General features: G+C 44.6%; 1 pseudogene across 1 annotated transcript; it reads right to left on the bottom strand.

Annotated features, from left to right (window-relative positions):
• Positions 1-3298: 3298 nt before the first annotated feature.
• On the bottom strand, positions 3299-4973 carry LOC147340456 (casein kinase I pseudogene; annotated as a pseudogene). The gene has a single exon (XR_015158396.1). The product of XR_015158396.1 is annotated as a casein kinase I pseudogene (transcript).
• Positions 4974-18174: the final 13201 nt, after the last annotated feature.

The raw sequence follows: 18174 nt of genomic DNA, 5'->3' as shown, positions 1-18174 counted from the left end.
ACAGCATGTATCCACTTACATAGACGATCTGGTACCCATTTAGTTCTTCCAGCAGCTCATCTTTACTCTAAGTAATGTACCAATTCAGCTGGAAGGGGAAATCACTGATGCTTTGTACAGAAGATGAAATACAATAGTTTTATAATATTAAATAGAACAAATAAGTTATGCTATTATCCCATTATACAAAATTTTAAAATACTGAGCCTGATCAGATCATGAAATCCAGTTTGTTTTCTTCTTTTGGTTAGGCTAAAATAGTGAAATCTAGAACTTTGTCTTATCCCTGCCAAACTTCACTATTCTTTCACTCCTATGCTGTACTCTTTATAGCCACAAGCCTCATTTCATTTATTCTATAGATCTTAAGCATCCCGATTCATAGACATGGATTGAGAACTTTTTCCAACTTTCTACTTCATTTAGTGTATGTGTACAAAATTCACTAGAGCCAATAATATTTAGTTACAGCTACCACTATTCAATGTAAAAGGTTAATGCCTGTGCTGAAAATAATTATCTTTAACATTCCGAGCCCACAGACTTCCTTATCAGCACATAAATAGAGTCATCAGTCTGGAACCATAGCTATGGATGTGAGTTTGCATTCTGCTAGTCATGAACATGTCCTCAAAAAATCCAGCATATTCCCCAATCCAATAATTATTCACATACCCTTCTTCTATTAATTTGGCTCTTTCTGCTCTGTTGTGCCAGTTCAAAATCTATATGTGATTCACAGATCAGTTAACAGCATTACGCTCTGATTAGTCCACAGTCTCACCACAACCTTAGGGAGACATAATTTTCTCCGAATTTTGAAAAAAGACACTATGCTGCCCACCTTGATGCTTTTTGAGTGAGATTTGTCTGCTTCACTAGAGTGATTAATGAACAAGGCTGAATTTCTGTTTTGTTCTCAAGCCATTTCACCCCTTCCTACTAACAATCTGATTCTTTGAACTCTTTTTGACACACTTTTAAGAAAACCCACTGAAGCATCTACACAAAACTATTAATGTCAGTACTTGACCCGGTTTCTCCATTTTTCCACTAGAAAATTTAAGAATAAAATATCATTTTTCTATTCTTAAAGATTTTTCATAGATATAGGATGGGAAATAATCATATACCAGACAATCTAAAAGCACTGCTTGTAAAGAAATACTTCTGGAAAGAAAGTAAAAAATGATTAACATTGGTAGTCCCCAGGGAAGAGAACTGGGGAGTAGGTGTGAGAGTGAGATTTTTTTACTGTATACTCTTTCACACTTTCTGAATTTCAATCTTTGTGAATGTATCATCTCTCCAAAAGTTTTCAATTAAAAATTAAAATAAAGGGGGAAAAAGTTTTTATTTGTTCTGGGTTTCTATGGGATGGTGGGGGTTAGAAAAGGAAAAGAATATTAGATACTGGAGTGATTAAGGGCCCAATTTTATGGAACAGGCGAAGCCTATATCTAAATAGAGCCCTAAATAATCAATAGCCTAGACACAGAAATTTCCTATGCAGGAAACATTAAGAAAACTGGAGTTAAACATGAGTGCTGGAAGATAAGTTTCAGTTGGAAATAAGGGGCCTGTTGTCATTAAGAGGAAAGTTTCATTATCACGTACTACATAATAGGGAGTAACTGCAATTTTATTTCATAAAGCTGGTACAAGATAAATGTCATGGTTTAGGTAATGAAATCTGTCAGTAGCACCTAAAATGAACTTGTTAAAAAATGGAATCAGTTAATCCCATTAGGAACAGAATAATCCAGGATAAAACATGGACTTGCTTTGTGGTGACATGGATGAAACTTAAAAAGTGGGGGGCATTTAAATAATTTCAAAAAGAGAAAAAAGAGGAATTGCAGAGTGAAGAACATGGGAGAAAAATATCTGATTTGGGCAACAATGATTTCAGTTAATAATATATTGAGAATGAAGGAACTGCACAGCTGTGAGAAATGTCACTCTACATAGGTAAATTCTGGTACTAGGGTACAGTCATAATGCAAGGACTGAAGGTATCACTATATGAGTCAGTAGAATAATAGGAAAATAAAACGTGTTCAGAATGGATGGAAGATTCCCTTAAGGAAGGGAAGAGCAGAGGACAGTAGACAGGGCCCTTCAGTTAGAGGGAATGGAAGGAAAAAAGTTTGTAAAAAGAGAACAAGGCACTCATCAACAAGGAAAACACAAAATAGCTACACTTACAAATTGATAGAACAATAAGAACAAGCGCTTCAAAGAAAGGAATCTCACATGGATAACAAATACAATTAACATTCCAAGTAGCTGACTATATAAGAGAAATTGAAGCACAAACACCAGGAAGTTAGCAACTGAGGATGAGACATAGGGTGATGAGAAAGAGTACAGAATCTGAGGTCGCTGTTGACATATGTGAAATGAAATGAGACTGGTTCTAGATGACATGGAGAAGCTGGAGAGGAAATGGAAAGGGATTGGCAGGAGCAAGAGCAGGAATTGGTGGTTTTGAAAGGAAGCAGATATATGGGTTCCCATTGCATAAGGACAAAAATCTATGGCGGGGGAGGGGCAGGCAGGACAGAAGAAGCACAAAATATTAGGGAAGGAAAAAAATAACTAAGAAAGCAAGGTGCTTGAGACGGTAGCACCTTGATCTAGACTACAGGGATGGGGGAAGGGCAGATAGCTCTCCCGCCAAAAAAGCCAAGCAAAGAAGACAGTGGATATTGGCAAGAGTCATACTAGGACATGGCATTTAAGTATCAAAGGGGCTTCTGTTAACCCTGTCTAAGCAACTCTAAAAGCTTAGAGCTTGTTTTTTGCTTTTAAAGAAACAGTTTACAGTTTTTAATGAATCTGTAAACCAAAAAGCTCCCATTTCAAAATAAAAACAAATCCCAGGTCATGTAGATGTTTACAGTATGACTACGTTTATCTAAGCAACATATATACATGTTCAGTTTAAGATGTTAACTAAAATTCTGTGACAAACAAGCTTTTTTTAAATACCAACAACATTATAGAGTTAATGCCGAGTCCTAAGGATAATCTAGTAGTCACTAAGCTTTTCTTAAGTCTTCACTTCAGAGGCTGTTATTTCTAGTTCAAGTAAGCAAGCAGAATCGTTCATATGCTCGAACTTGGAATCTTGATTACTACCATATCAGGTGGCTCGCAAACAAGAAGTCAACCATATTAAGAATGTTTTAAGTGAACAACTTGCAAACCCTAGAGATGGATAAACCCTCAGAATGCATTAACAACCATAGCAACTGCACAGGCTATTCTTCTGAAATGAGATCTCTCAAAGCAGTATAGTTCAAAATAAAAGATTTTAATTAAAATTGGCATAGGTACAATTTCCCCACCAATTTGCGTGTGTCAAGCATTTAGTGAACTTTTCCACTTCAAAAAGTGAAATAGAAAACTGGATACCATATTTAATTAATTACAGAGCCTTCAACTCAGGAGACAATATCTCTGCTGACCAGAGCCAGTTGACAGGGAAATGAATTTGCTGCTCATCTTCTGCTCTGTCTTCTGTTCCTTGATTCAAATTTAAGAATGTTTCATTTCACTTTTGGTTTTGTCACTTTTGCCTGTGGGGGTTTGGGCCTGCTGACCCTCCCCACTTGAAGAGGCAGCCTGCTGTTCTGCTTTCTGCTTTAACACTATCCAATCAAATGCATAGTCATATTGGTAATTCAGCTTCCTGAAAAGCATGCGGAACAGCTGCCTCAGGTACCTGTAATCCGGGGCTTCCTCAAAGGACAGCCCGCGACAGTGCTTTAAGTACATGGCAAATTCTGCAGGAAACCCCTTACATAAAACATCAACAGGTGTGGTCATCTTCATTTCACTAATCTGTTCACATTTTTGCTTCATTGTTGCAGCCTTTAGGCCTTGCCATGGCAGGCTGCCTCTATTAAAATACATCAAAACATGTCCTATTGATTCCATGTCATCTCGGCGACTCTGTTCAATACCAATATGGGCACTGATACTAGCAAAGGAAGGAGTGCCAGTGAGACTTTTACCGGATCTGTAGGGTATGTGTTGCCCTGTTCTGTTGTCTCTGTACTTCTTGGCCAAACCAAAATCAATAAGGAATAACTCCTTCCACTGCTGCCCAGTACCCATTAGGAAGTTTTCTGGTTTAATGTCTCTGTGTATAAGATTCTGTGTATGCACATATTCGATTCTACTGATCATCTGATCAGCTAACATAAGTACAGTTTTCATTGAGAACCTTCTTGAACAGAAATTGAAGAGATCTTCAAGGCTGGGTCCCAGAAGATCCATGACTAGCACATTATAGTCTGTTTCCTGACCATACCACCGTATCTGGGGGATGCCAACCCCACCTTGAAGAATATTATAGAGTTCCTTCTCATATAACAACCGCGGCTGCCTGGTATTCTGCGATTCTAATTTTACTGCCACCTGCTCGTGGTTGGTGAGGTCTATCGCCAAATGAACGTGCCCAAAGGAGCCAGAACCGATCTCCCGTACCAGTTTATATCTCCCTCCGACAAGGACATCGGCCTTGGGTCCACTGCTGCTCGCCATCCTGAGAGACAAAGATGGGGTTGGGGTTAAGCTCTGACACCTCTAAGGGGACGATGGACGCCCCTAGGGCTCGTCCACGGAGCAAGGTTGTGAAGGCAGGTAGGTTTTGAAACAGAAAACGCTGGCTGTTTCTCAGCGTCACAGGGCCCAGAATCGGCCAAGGGGAACCTGACCGCCGCTACTGTCAGGTTTCTTTTCACCAGCCCACAGACTGTTGAGGGGGTCCTTACCGTTAGCAGGCTGAGCCTCTGGCTTCTGGCTTCCCGTTAACGGCCTTGCCTTCACGGCGACTTCGGGGGCTGGTACAGGGGAGCCGTGAAGTTATGGCGGCGATACCGCTACCACCACTGCCGCCGGCTCCCGCCAGGAAGGACCCCTGGTCACTCCGCCGACGCTGCCATCTTGTTACAATGGCTGCAGCCAACACAAAATGCCCCGGGTTCCAGGAAGGCGCTTCGTGACGCAGAGAACTCTGGGAAGGGAATCACGGGTGCTCTTAGAACGTTCAAGACAGATTATCTGCAGAGCCTTTCAAAGGCATCAGCCTGTCCTAGAAAAACAGATCTACTCCACGTCCCCCATCTACTCAGGTCACACATCTGAGCAGCTCTGATGTGGGGTTTCCTCCTCCAACGTCCAGGGGCCCTCTCCTTGCTCCAGCTTGAAGATGACCTCTGGTTTGGGAACTTGGTTCCCTGTGAACAGGACACGATACAGGATTGGGTCCAGTTAATTGGGTTTCAGGGCCTTTCAACCACGCTTCTATTTGCTCTTCAGGAAAGTAATCCCATTTCCCTGGGAATAGAGTAATAATCACAGAAGTGTAAAAGGACTGAAGTATCTCGGGCAAATCAAAGATGACACCATTACACACTTCAGATGCCCCAGAGCATTCAGCAGCTGAGAATGGAAGCAGCGTCTCTGAGGCCCCTGGCAGGGGCACAGGGCAGCTGTGCTTACTCACCCACTGCGCACAGTTGGCTGTAGGTCTCCAGTGTCACATCCTGGTACAGGCACCTCTGTACAGGGTCCACGTGCGGCCACTCCTCCCTGCTCAAGTCCACAGGGACGTCCTCGAACGACCCCTGTTACAATACAGTCCCATTCAAGGTGACATGGTCAGCACCGGGGGCTGGATGGAAGAGAACTAGGAAGTTAGTTGTCTTTAATGATTTTCGTCATGATATGCTATGCTTATTAAATACCTAGTTATACCTAACATTGTGCAGGGTAAAAATATCTAAAGCTGTTAATTTCTCTTATTCATCATGTGTTAAATTCAATCAGTAAATTATTATTCAGAAATTAAGATGAAATTAGCTTTTCTAAATCTTCTAGTTCTTTTAGGAAATACCTAGAATTCATTTCTTTCTTTGGCCAGTGCTGTGTGCTAATTCGCTTCAGTCCTGTCCGACTCTTTGTAACCCCATGAACTGGAGCCCGCCAGGCTCCTCTGTCCGTGAGATTCTCCAGGCAAGAAAACTGGAGTGGGTTGCCCTTTCCTTCTCTGGGGGATCTTCTTGACCCGGGGATGGAACTCGAGTCTCCAGCATCGGCCGGAGGAATCTTTACCACTAGCGTCACCTGGGAAGGGTATCTGAGACCTCAGCAAAAACACAGTTATGCCTATTTCTCCCACCTGTTTCTCTGAGGCAAGCTAGACTTTTTCTGTCAAGCACCTACAAATTTCTCCAGCCTCTACCCGCTGCCCAATTCCAAAGTCACTTCATGTCTTTTTAGGTGTTTCTTATAATAGCACTCCACTCCCAAGTACAGAAAGCCGTTTCCTAGGACTGTTGTAACAAAGTATCACAAACCGTGTGGCTCAGAACAATAAGAATTTCTTGCCTTGCAGTTCTGAGGGCCAGAAGTCTAAAACCAAGGTGTCAACCAGGTCATGCTCTTGTTGAAGGTGCTAGGGAGGGATGTGTTCCATGCCCCTCTCCTGGTTTCTGGTGGCCTCAGGCATCTCTTGTCCTATAGACGCATCACTCCAATCACACGGTCATCTACTCCTTGTGTGCCTCCACACGGTCTCTCTTGTGTGTTTGTGTGTCTCTGTGTCTGCACTTCCCTTTTTTGTAAGAAAGCCAGGCATATTGGATTAGGGCCCACCTAACGACCTCGTTCTAGATTGATTACTTCTGGAAAGACCCGACAGGTTCCTGCTGTGAGCTGTGTGCTATGCCGGGATTCGTGGTCTCTGGAGGAGAGGAATTCGATCCAGGGCAAGAGACGAGGCTTCCCCACTGGAACCTTTTGGGTAACAGAATTTTATTAAAATATAAGAGAGAGAGAGAGAGAGAGAGAGAGAGAAAGCTGCTGACATGGACATCAGAAAGGGGCAGAAAGAATGCCCCCTTGCTAGTTTCTGGCAAGGTGTTTTATGTCTGTTAGCAAGCTTATTAATCAGATAAGAGAGACACCTCAAGGCTGAGGGAGTTTCACCAGGCCCCTCTCCCACAATATGCATTTTTGAGATAGGATGGACCAAGGTGTGTCATCCCCCGGCCATAAAACAATTGACATGAATACTGGTTTCTTGAGCCATTATCAGCCCAAGGGTTGAGAAAAGAAAAAAAAAAAAAAAAAAGTAGTTAGTCTTAGGCAGAACCATTTTGAAGAAAGGCAGGTTCCAAAGCAAATACATGGTTTCATTAACATAGCTTAAGAAAAACTTTTCTGTAAGAAAAACATATTGGTTAGCTCAAGGCAGAACTAGGTGTCGTCAACACATATAGAGAAGAAAAAAAAAAAAAAAGTCTGCCACTTACAGTTTATTTTCTCCTGCTGCTCTGGGACTTCTGGCCTTCCTCCCTGTTACCATCTCAGGCCCTATTTTTAATTAAGGTCACATTCAGAAATAGTGGGGGTTAGGACGTCAACATATTTTCTTGGATGGACACAATTTTACTCATAGCAGAGTCCTCAGGAAGGAGGAAACAGAGAGAACAGGCTCCATCTTGAAAGCAGGACTCCATCTTGGGCCGGACTGTGGACTTTGAGCTGTATGCCCAGTATCTATGGAAACAACATACCAACTGGAAAACCAGGCCCCCTGGATGGAAGAGCCCCAGGGCTTGTACCTAGACTCTCTGTTGCCTGAAAGAATACCCTAATTATCTGTGTAACCGAATAGAATCATAAATTCTATTATGCTTATTGGGGTATGACCTCAGGCCTATTGATAATTGTCCACTGTTAACTACCTAGGCTTAAGGCATATGAATCATGGGTTAACTTTGATTGTATCTTTCTTTTCCTTTGTTCTGAAGAAGGAATTCATAGGGCCTGGACTCCATGTTAGGCCTGTTCATGCTGATCACGCTAGGCTGCCTTTCCAATGGACTCTGAACTCTGTGTTTAGTGCCTATGAAAACAACAACAGAAGGGTAAGACCCCCTCCAGACAGGGGAACCTTGAAGATCGTATCTGGGTTACTCATCACCTAAGAGAAAACATACACTGATCACCCCTTCCTCCAGACAGGCCATAAATTTTTCTGTATCCATCTGAGTGTAACCTCGGGTTTATTGATTATTGGCTAATTGTTTGACTGTTTGAGCACATGAGCACATAGCACGTGAATGGTGGGATTATTGGGATTGTATTTTCCTTGGTTTATGTAAGTCTCAAGGAATCTGGGGTGGTGGGTTCAGACACGTACACATGGGGTATAAAAGATTTTCACAAATGCTGGTCGGGGTCCTTGGCTAAGAGGAGACTCTGCCTTGGGCCTGCCGGTGTAATAAACTGCACTCCACTATCTGCATTGTCCTTCTGAGTGAGTTTGTTTCCCAGAACGTGTGGGTACAACACTTGGTGCATTGGCCAGGAAACTCTTCACTTTGAGGAGACAGGTCTCATTTGAGGCCACCCTGAGGCTTTGTGGCTTGAATCTCCTAGAGGGGGGAAGGAGCCTTGCCCCTCTGGAAGAATTCAGCCTTTCAACGCCTGGTTTCTTCGCTTTGGCAGGTAGTGAAGGGCAGCAAGGGAACTGAGTGCTCAGGTGAGGAGGAACCCACCCGGCAGGGTGGAAGAGGGGGCCTGATCACCCCCCCGGGAGGCACTAGAAGGGGCACGGACCCACAGGGGCCTGGAATAGGCAGGCAGCAGCGATTGCTTGGTACACAGGTCGACGAGCGTGCTACGGTTTAGGAAGGAAATTTGTGAAGGTCATTTAGGAGGTGTGTCCACGCTGTCTCAGGGAAAATTATTACCAGCGACCGCCAGGGGATTTTTAGGATAGGAAACTTTTCCTTGTATGCTCGTATTCTGCCCTCCCCCAGGAGGTGTCCTGTCTGCTGTGAAAGTCTTGACCCCTTGGAATTGTTAGGCTAGAAGGAAGGGGATACATAAGTGAGTATGAATTGGCTTTCCTGGAGATGGCCTGGGACATGGGATATTTAACCCATCTGTGTTTTCATCCACACCTGATCAAGCCCACCAAGGCAGAATGGACTTTAAGGGAGAAACAGTCTTGGATCACGTGGGGTTCTGGTTCGATTGTGCTGACCGGCAGGTGAAGGCACGCTGATCCCCCTTCTCCCTCTCTGGCAGGTAAGGCTCTTCTCACCCCAGTTGGGAAGGAGGCAGAATGGCAATTTAAGTGTCATTGAGTGGAACTATCAGAAGTACATAGGGTACTGAGAACTTCGCAGACAGAACAAAAAGGAAAAGTAGAAGAAGGTAAGCAAGATGGGAGGAAGTGAATCTAAGGCAACTGTATTGGAGTGCATGATTAAAATTTAAAGAAGGGATTTGAAGGAGACTATGGGGTGAAGATGAAGCCTAACCGCCTCCACATACTCTGTGAGGTCGAATGGGCCCCTATGGGAGTAGGATGGCCACCAGAGAACACCATGAACTTAAAAATAGTGGAAGCAGTCTATACAGTAGTCACAGGAGAGCCAGGACACCTGGATCAATATCCATATATTGACTCATGGCTAGGGTTAGCTCAAGACCCTCCTACTTGGACAAGGCTCTGTATCCAGAAGGGAAAGGGAAAAATATTAATGGCACAAAAATTGACTGATGATAAAAAAGGAAATTCTACAGAATTTGGACGGGGACGACCTGACCCCTCCCCCATACTGGATAATGACGCGCCTGCCTCCCAGTGCTCCACCAGGATGGGAGGCCGCCTTAATGCCCGATCCAGGGCCAGGTGAAGTCCTGCAGCAGCCGCTGCTCCTCTGCCAGCTCTCCCCGAGGTCGTAGAGCCGCCACCTCGGCAGGCTCCGATCCCGGTGACAGACGCCTCTGGCCAACACTTCCAGGATCCAGCTCCAGCCAAACCGCCCAAGCTATACCCGCCTCTCCCGGTGAGTACGGACAAGAAAGGGAGGGAGATGTTGGAATTAAGCAGAGAAGGAAATGGCAACCCACTCCAGTGTTCTTGCCTGGAGAATCCCAGGGATGGGGGAGCCTGGTGGGCTGCCGTCTCTGGGGTCGCACAGACTTGGACATGACTGAAGCGACTTAGCAGCAGCAGCAGCAGCAGCAGCAGCAAGGCTAATCGGAGAAGGCAATGGCACCCCACTCCAGTACTCTTGCCTGGAAAATCCCATGGACCGAGGAGCCTGGTAGGCTGTAGTCCATGGGGTCGCTAAGAGTCGGACATGACTGAGCGACTTCACTTTCACTTTTCACTTTCCTGCATTGGAGAAGGAAATGGCAACCCACTCCAGTGTTCTTGCCTGGAGAATCCTAGGGACGGGGGAGCCTGGTGGGCTGCCGTCTATGGGATCACACAGAGTCGGACACGCCTGCAGTGACTTAGCAGCGCTCTGCCAGAGAGCCGGAGGGAACCAAAGAGAACAGACAAGAGATTTACAGTGCTAGCTGCTGCTCTGGGAAAGTCGATCTCGGGCCCTCCGGAAAACCTCATCTGCCCCAGGGACAGGAAAGTCCTTCAACCGGTCCCAGCGGAGGCCCCGGGCCCCATTACAGCCGAACCAGTGTGCCTGGTGCCAAGCTTTTGGCCACTGGAAGAATGAATGCCCTAAGGCAAGGAAGGAAGAGGAAGCTCCCGCAGTTGTGGGGCTTGCTGACCTGGAAATTAAATAGGGCTGCTGGGGCTCAGAGATATCAGGTCCCCAAGAACCCACGGTAGCCTTAAAAGTGGGGGACCAAAACATTGACTTCATGGTGGATACAGGAGCAGAACTGTCGGTAGTAACAAAACCTGTGGCACCACTGTCCAAAAAGACTACCGCTGTAACTGGGGTATCAGGAGAAGAGATGATTAAATCGTTTTGCCAGCCCAGAAAATGTCAGATGGGGGGAGGGGGCACCAAGTGATTCATGAATTCCTCTACATTCCTGAGTGCCCAGTACCCCTGTTGGGAAGCGACTTGCTCTCCAAACTAGGAACACAAGTGACTTTCTCCTCTGAGGAGAGGCCCACCTTCCAGATGGACACTATGACTTACTTGCGCTCTCTCTCAATACCACCCCAAGATGAGTGGAGGTTGCATGAGCCTCCGAAGGAAGAACCGGGTGGGCTGGAAGAGCATGAGAGAGAGCTAACGCAATTATTCCCTGAGGTCTGGGCGGAAGACAACCTCCCCCCCCCCCGACCCCAGGCTGGCTAAACATCAAGCACCAGTGATAATAGAACTCAAACCAGGCACCATCCCAGTTAGAAAGTGCCAGTACCCGCTACCAGTAGAGGCCTGGGCCAGCATACTGCCCCACATCAATAGATTGAAGCAGGCATTCTAGTAGAGTGCCAGTCGGCTTGGAATACGCCGATCCTGCCAGTCAAAAAGGAAGGAGGACAGGACTATAGGCCTGTACAAGATCTCAGGCTAGTCCAGACCCTAGTTGGGTCCTATATACTGATGGCACTAGCCTGATAAAACAAGGACAACGGCTGTCAGGTTAGCCAAAGAGGAAGGGGCTATCAAGACTGGAAAGGGATGGTGGGAATTGCCAAGTGGCAAATTATTGGTACCGGAGGAGCTGGCACACAATCTGGTAAGTCAAACACACCAAGCGACCCACCTAGGCCATGCTGCCTGCTCACAGGTTAATGCGGCCTCTCGGATATTCAGACAAAAACCTCTGGATATTTAGCTGAAAGGCACGCTGCCCTTTGAACACCTGGGAGTGGACTTCACTGAAATGAAACCTCACTGACACTACCGTTACCTGCTGGTCATGGTATGTACGTTCTCGGGATGGGTAGAAGCTTTTCCTCCCTGGACTGAAAGAGCATCAGAAGTAGCCCGGTGCCTGCTTAGGGAAATAGTTCCCAGATTTGGACTTCCTACCAGCATTGGTTCAGACAATGACCCAGCTTTTGTAGCTGATTTAGTACAACAAGTAAGCAAAACTTTAAACATCAAATGGAAACTGCACACTGCATATAGGCCCAGAGTTCTGAGATGGTGGAATGAACCAACCGGACATTAAAGAGACTCTCTAAGTGGATCTTAGAGACTGACTGCTCCTGGGTGGACTTGCTTCCGACAGCTCTGCTCAGACTCAGGATGACCCCACGGTCCCAAGGCTATTCTCCATACGAAATTGTGTATGGGAGGCCCCCTCCCATAATAGAACAGGTGTCAACAAATTTGCCTCAGGTAAGGGGGAATAGGATTTCACAGCAGATGGAACTGGGTAAGGTAATAAATCGGGTAACTAAGTTTGTACAAGAAAGGGTGCCGTTCCCCCTTGGGGAACAGATTCATGAGTTTATGCTTGGTGACCAAGTATGGGTCAAAGATTGGAAACATGATTGGCTAGCCCCTTGGTGAAAGGGCCCTTATGTTATTCTAACTACCCTTACTGCAGTTAAAGTTGCGGGTATTGTCCCTTGGATCCATCATACGAGGGTGAAGAGAACATACCACGCAGACCCAAAAAAACGCTGAGTGGACTGCACAGAGGGACCCCGCTGACCCTCGAGAGACTATGACCATCCTTAAGAAGAAGGAAAAGAAGATCCTGGATGAGCCCCTTCAGGATGAAGCCACACAATCAACTCCTGCTGCTTGGCCTCATCGACGTGGTTTTGAATTTAACTTGCATTTCAACTCAGGACAATGTTTTCATCTCATGGGCACATTCCTACGTGGACTTCCACAACACTTCCAACTGCTGGGTATGTAGGGCTATGCCTCTGTCAGCGATGGATGGACTTCCTTGGTGGGTGTCACCACTCTGCCAAGAAGATTTTAAACCACTCTGCTCTTTTCTGGGATGACAAAAAGAGACTTTCCTCTCTCTTGTCAATCATAACCTCTCCTTGCTCTCTTGGTGTAAGACCTACAGTCAATAGACTCGGGTCATGGGGTTACATTTGATATAAATGCCAGTGTAACAAAAGCCTAACCTACAACAAGCCCCAGTAAATCTACCTTATTTACATGCTAGGTGGACAAGATCCGTGTTTCAATGGTATGCGTATATTGCTGCCTTATTCGTACCCGCTATAGGGACAACAGATATCATGATTAAAGTAGAGGCCTTGACTAATTTCACAAAACAGGCCCTCCTAGATAGAACAAAAGCCATCCAAGCCTTAAATGAAGAGCAAATCCAAATGAGAAAAGCGGTAATTCATAATAGAATGGCTTTGGACATACTCACAGCTGCTCAAGGAGAGACCAGTGCTATAATTAAGGTTGAATGTGGTGTATACATTCCTGACTTATCTGGCAACGTATCGACTGCTTTAGATGACATGAAAAACCAGGTAAAAGCAATGTCAAATGAAAACATTCCTTTCTGGACTTCGGTCCTATCTTGGGTGAAGGGCAATGGGTGGAAAACTATATTTACCACTGTTATAGTTGCCTTGATAGTTTTGCTTTGTGGACCCTGAATTTTACAATGTATAATGAACTTTGTAACCCGAAGGTTGATGTCATTCTCCCAAATTGGCGGTCGGAGAGCCAGGGTGCAATATATCCCTATGAATGATGCTCATAATATGAGTTAAGAGCATCAAGAGGGGGGAATGAAGAAGGAATTCATAGGGCCTGGACTCCATCTTAGGCCTATTCATGCTGATCATGCTCAGCCACCTTTCCAATGGACTCTGAACTCTGTGTTTAGTGCCTGTGAAAACAACAACAGAAGGATAAGACCCCCTTCAGGCAGGGGAGCCTTGAAGATCGTATCTGGGTTACTCATCACCTAAGAGAAAACATACACTGATCACCCCTTCCTCCAGACAGGCCATAAATTTTTCTGTATCTATCGGAGTGTAACCTTGGGTTTATTGAGTATCGGCTAATTGTTTGACTGTTTGAGCACATGAGCGCATAGCACGTGAATGGTGGGGTTATTGGGATTGCATTTTCCTTGGTTTATGTAAGTCTCAAGGAATCTGGGGTGGTGGGTTCAGACACGTACACATGGGAATAAAAGATTTTCACAAATGCTGGTCGGGGTCCTTGGCTAAGAGGAGACTCTGCCTTGGGCCTGCCGGTGTAATAAACTGCACTCCACTATCTGCGTTGTCCTTCTGAGTGAGTTTGTTTCCCAGAACGCGTGGCTACAACACTCATAGAGTCACAGGGTAGCTGTGCATACCCAGTGAGAGGAGGTGGCTGTAGTTTTCAGCGTCATGTCCTGGTACAGGAACCTCTGAGCAGAGTCCAGGTGCTGCCACTCCTCTCTTCTGAAGTCCACGGTCACGTCCTCAAAGGACACTGACACCTGTAAACACAGCCCCATTTGGGGTGACCAGGTCAGCACAGGGGGATAAGGGAAAGATAGGAAATTGTTTTTAGTGATTTTTACCATAATACGCATAGGCTATGCCTTTCAGAGGCCTACTTACACGTAAGGTATAGAATGAAAATATCTAGTCATAAATTTCTGCCACCCATTGTACGTAACAGTCGTTCGTTTTTAAAAATTATACTTTTTATTTGCTATCTATTTTATACATAGTAGTGTGTATACCTGACTCAGTTTGCTGTAGAGCAGAAACTAACACAGCAGTGCAAACCAACTATACTCCAATAATAAATAAACAAACAGTGTGATTGAAAGGGGGGAAAATAATCATTTTGTCCAGGATTTGAAGTTTGTTCTACTTTGTTGCTCATGTTCATGGGAAATTTGTGTTTTATTCGTTTTTGAAAGAGGCATGTATACTTTATTAAAATGTATTTATTTATATATCCTTGGCTGTGCTGGGTCTTTGTTCCTGTGCATGGGCTTTCTCTAGTTGTGGCAAGCGGGGGCTACCATCTAGGTGTGGTGCGAGGGCGTCTCACTGCAGTGGCTTCTCTCATTGCAGAACACAGGCTCTGGAGCACACAGGCTTCAGTGGTTGGGGTGCACAGGCTCAGCAGTTTGGCTCCCGGGCTCTAGAGCGCAGCCTCAGTAGTTTTATCGCACAGGGTCACTTGAACGAGCGGCCCCTGCCTTGACAAGCGGACTCTTAACCATCGGATCAGCAAGAAAACTCAGCATCTACACTTTTTTTCCCTCAATTTACATAGCTCCCTCTACTGCTGCTTTCATTTAGTCTTCAAAAATACAGGCATTTTCTCTTGACGCCTTCCTTCTGGGTCAATTTTAACTTAATTCCATACTTGTCGGAAAACGTACTCTGTCTGATTTCAACATATGGTCTATCTAGAAGAATGTTTCATGTGTCCCCAGAAAAGAATGTGTGTTCAGCCAAGGATGGGTGCGGTGTTCTCTAATATAGAAGTCAACTTGGTCACTTTACTCATTTGTCCTCTACTTGTTCAACCAGTTCTTTGTCGACTTTTTGGTGAAAATGGAAACAGAGATGTTAGAAATTTATATTGCTATGCAAAGGAACTAGAATACACAAAGCAGAGATTAGCATGGAGGATTTCTATTATGTAATGTTAAGACTTACTGTAACGCTACAGTAATTCAGACAGTGTGGTATGGATGTAAGTACAGACACACATATTAATGAAACAGAATAGAGGGTCTAAAAAGCGGATTTGCACACATATGGACAACTGTTTTATGAAAAAAGTGACAAAGTACTTCAATGGGGAAAAGGAAAGCCTGTTTTAAAAACTGTGCTGGAACAAATAGATAAACATTTTGGAGGAGAAAGCAAACCGTGATCCACACCACACACCATATACAAAAATTAACTTAAGTGTTCTCACCGCACACACAAACACACACACCCACACACAAAGTAACTCTGTGAGGTGAAGAATGTGCTGACGAACTTGACTGTGGTATGAAAACAGACATACAGATCAATGGGACGGAGGAGAAAATCCAGAAATAAACCCACACATTGATGGTCAATTGATTTTTACCAAAGGAGCCAAGAATATGAAAAGGGAAAGGACAGTCTCTTCAATTAATGGTTTGGCAAAACTGGACAGCCACATGCAATAGAATGAAACTGGAGCGCTCTCTTACACCACACATCAAAGTTAACTGAAAATGGATTAAAGACTTGACCATAAGACCCCAAACCATACAACTTCTGATGAAACCAAAGGTGGTAAGCTCCTAGACGTAACTGGTGGAGATAAATTATTGGATTTGACACCAATATCAAAGGCAACGAAAGCAAAAATAAACAAGTGGGAATATACCAAACTAAAAAGTTTATGCACAGCAATTGAGACCTTCCACAAAATGACAAGGCAGCTTACTGAATGGGAAAAATATTTGCAAATTGTATGTCTGATATGTGGTTAAAATCCAAAATATGTGGGGCTTCCCTGATGATTCAGATGACAAAGAGTCTGCCCGCAATGCAGGACACCCTGCTTAGATCCCTGGGTCGGGAAGATCCCCTGGAGAAGGAAATGGATTTAAGGAAATAGAATTCAAATCCACAGATTTAAAATCTGTGCCTTGGGTTGACAACACTTCAACACACCAAGAGAGATAACCAGGCATTCTGTGCCATCTGGGGGGATGAATTAACAAGCATTCAATACCACTTCTGAAGTACATTTGACTAAAATTCGAATCTGTTTTGATCAAGCCTCTAAAATTCTCAGTTCATATTAACGTATGGACATGGGAACTATGAAATAACACCACAAGAATACAATTAGGAAATTCCAAAAGGTGGAACATAGTTCACGGCAAATGGCCAGGTTGCTTCAACAAAAACATAGCCAGGGGTAGAGCCCATTATATCAGTTCCGGATTAAAAGGGACTTGAGAGATTATTGGGAGACTATCCTCCACAAATCTCATATTTCTGTATATCTTTCAAGCAGACCAAAGATTGCCTTTTTTCCAAACTATCTTTTTGAATATTTATATAGTGAACAGCCTCAAAAGATAGAGCCTCCCTCTCCAGAGCAAAGGGCAAGTTACACTGGAAATTATGCTCAAGACACTTCTTCCTCAAGGCAAGGATCAGGCAGGCTTACTAGCCTTTATGAAAGAGTCGACACCCATAAGCTAGGGGTGCTTCACCTATAACGGAACCTACTGCACACGCAGGATTTATCTGGCCTTCTGCAACACCCTGTGGGGACTGAGGCTTAGGGAACTCGTGGAAATGTTGATACTCTGGCTGCCACTAACGCTGTGAGTATTCCAGTCCTTTGTCTCTCACCCAGGAGACTCATGTTTTCTACCAGCAGGCATAACACCATGGCCAGCTAACTCGTTAGCTTTCACGGAGGATAAAACAGTAGACCCTATGCCTCAACTACGGAAGCCCACACACCTAGAGCCTGTTTTGGCAACAAAAGAAGCCTCCACGGTAAGTCCGCACACAACAACGAAGAGATGCCCCTGCTCGCTAGAGCTAGAGCGATGCCTACACGCCAACGAACACCCAGCACAGACAAAATTAATAAAATAAAAAAAAATAAATAAACGAACCCATACCTGCCAACATCTTGACTTTAGCCCAATGGGAGCCATTTAGGACTTCACAACTACAAGACTAACATTTTGTGTTGTTTTAAGCCAATGAGTTTATGGCAGTTTGTTACAGGAATGATAGAAAACGGACAGAGGCAAATTCAGGAGATTTGAGAGAAGTCTCTGGAATCAGTAGTGGAAATCTTGATCAAATTGTACGGTCAATAAACGGTCGTCCACTTTACTGCCAGTCAGTGAGGAGGAACTGAAGAAGTTATTGCATACGAAGTACCCTGAAGTAGGTTTAAAGACAGGCAATGGCACCCCACTCCAGTACTCTTGCCTGGAAAATCGCAGGGACAGGGGAGCCTGGTGGGCTGCCGTCTGTGGGGTCGCACAGAGTCAGACAGGACTGAAGCGACTTAGCAGCAGCAGCAGCAGCCTCAACAGTGTTACAGTTAGTCTTAAGTCTTCCAGGTAGGGGGCTTCCTCAGCAAACTGTGGTCAGTCTCAAGTGTAACTTATTGTACACACTCTCAAGCCTCTTATTGCAACAACTAGTACAGGCATACCTCAGGGATATTGTGAGTATTCCAGACCACTGCAATAAAGTGAATATTGCAATAAAGCGAGACACAAATTTTTGGTTTCTGAATGCATGTAAAAGTAACCTTCATATCGTATTGTAGTCTACTAAGTGTTCAACAGCATTGTATCTTAAAAACAATGTAAATTAATTAATTAAAAACTTTATTCTTTAAGGGCTTCACAGGTGGCTGAATGATAAAGAATCCACCTGCCAGCAGAGGAGACACA

Source organism: Bos grunniens, chromosome X, assembly GCF_055505025.1.
Source record: "Bos grunniens cultivar Pamir isolate PY7600 chromosome X, Bosgru_T2T1.0, whole genome shotgun sequence".
NCBI classification, from domain to species: Eukaryota; Metazoa; Chordata; class Mammalia; order Artiodactyla; family Bovidae; genus Bos; species Bos grunniens.
Note: the sequence above shows the minus strand (reverse complement) of the source record. Positions and strands in the feature narration are given on the sequence as shown.